Source organism: Eptesicus fuscus, chromosome 2 (assembly GCF_027574615.1).
Source record: "Eptesicus fuscus isolate TK198812 chromosome 2, DD_ASM_mEF_20220401, whole genome shotgun sequence".
Taxonomy (NCBI): Eukaryota; Metazoa; Chordata; class Mammalia; order Chiroptera; family Vespertilionidae; genus Eptesicus; species Eptesicus fuscus.
Window position 1 is genome coordinate 35,567,023 of NC_072474.1, and position 1,810 is coordinate 35,568,832.

At 43.4% G+C, this 1,810-nt stretch overlaps 1 non-coding gene across 1 annotated transcript; it reads right to left on the reverse strand.

The window, feature by feature from the left end:
- Positions 1-1,407: 1,407 nt before the first annotated feature.
- Positions 1,408-1,497, reverse strand: MIR9336 (microRNA mir-9336). Its single transcript, NR_130578.2, has one exon. It is a non-coding gene; the product is annotated as a microRNA mir-9336 (primary transcript).
- Between the last annotated feature and the right edge of the window lie 313 nt (positions 1,498-1,810).

Sequence of the window (1,810 nt, forward strand, 5' to 3'; positions counted from 1 at the left end):
TTCCAAGAGAGGGACGATGTATAGAGTTCCCCAAACTTTCCTCCATGGATGGGGTTTACTTTGAGAAGCCTTCAGGACAGTCTTTGCAGAAGCACAATAGCTTGGAAAGCCATTCTCTAAAGAGTCCTGAGAGATTTTCATCTCCTCACAGAAACCCCACAGCCAAACTCCAGCGACTGCATTAATTCAACCACTTGAGGCTGTTCTGTTGAGTCAGGCTCTGTTTTAGGCATCAGGGACCAGAGCAAGGAAATGAGGCTGTCAGCCTGACAAGTCTGATGATAGAGGCAGCTAGGAAGGTTAGGGCCCCCATCAGGGAGGATGGAGGCAGAAATAGCCCTGTCCCCAAAGGCCAAGTGGAGGAGAATCTGTCTGCCAGAAACACAGGAAATAAAGGAATCCAAAGCTCTAACCAAAGTCCCCATCTTCGTCTGAGCTCTTAGCCCAGAGGGCACTCAGGCAGGGAGACTAGGCTGGGAGCAGAGGGCAGAGACTAACTAGCAAACACAATGGCAGACATTCCAGAAACTTCCATGTGAGTATCTCCTGCTCAAAGGGACACATGGGAAGCTGCTTCATTTTTTTTTTTCTTTTTTAAGGAAAGACTATTGTTTTCTGTGCCCAGCTAAATGAAGTAGAATTAAACTACTTTCTCAATGTGATGAGTTAGAAGCTATGGCTGTGTGAAGATCTATGTCTGCTTCATCATACTGAAGCCACTGTGCATTCTTTCAAAATACATTCACCCTCTTTAGACTTCTAGTAAATATGAGCCTCTCCGCCATCAACCCCACTTTAAAACCTATATAAGTTGATTTTGGGATTTTATAAATAGAAACTGAAATGACATTTGATGCCAGGTTTTGCAAATATGTCTTTCTTATTGGTACCTCTTGTGTCTTGACAGTAATGTTGAGGAGTTGGTTGTTTCTGAAGAGCTGACAAGGCTAATACTGAAGTCTTTTCATTTTTCCTCATTTCTGCTTCAATTCTGCCTGAGATGTAAAAGAGAAAGGAAAACTAGTACATGAAAAGTATGTCATTAAATCAGAGGCTAAAAGACTCAGTATGGGTGTGTGGGGATGTTTTGACAGGGGTAACCCCTGAAGGAATATTCTTTTCAGTTAGATGCAGTATAAACAGCACCATTTACAGTTTGGCCTATTAATTGCTTTATAAGTTATTTCAAAATAGGTTTTTATGAATGTTTATGAATTCATTCACTAGTCAAAGTGGAAAATTAAGAGAAGATCTATATTCTTACTTGCTGAATGAGCATGGCTTCCCATGTATCTATTGAAATGCAGGCAGTTATTCCAAAGGCTCAGGGAGCTGTGGGCCTAATGGCAGGCATGTTTGTTTTTTGGGGGCACATTAATGTTCAATTACCATATTATATAGCCTCCCTCCACCTCCTCCACACATGTGCATGTTCACATATGCACACACGCCCTCACACATATACACATGTGCACACACAACTGTGCATACAGACATGCATGCACACATATACATATACACATATACACACATATGCACACATGGAGACTTTTCTTTCCTGGTGGGAGGAGAGGAAATCATCTCAACTTCCTCCAGCCAATACCCATTTGGGTCCCTGCTCAGGGGGATCACCACCAGCTGTCAGACCCAACTATGAAGGTCCTTATCACTGTGTGTTGGAACAGAAGGGAGACAGGCCTGGCCAGGAATGAGGAGCAGGGGTCAGTCATCAGAAAAAGGGTGTTAGGATCCCAGGTGAACCCTGGTGACCCTTGCATCTCCTCTCACCCAGACTCACAGGATCTTAACA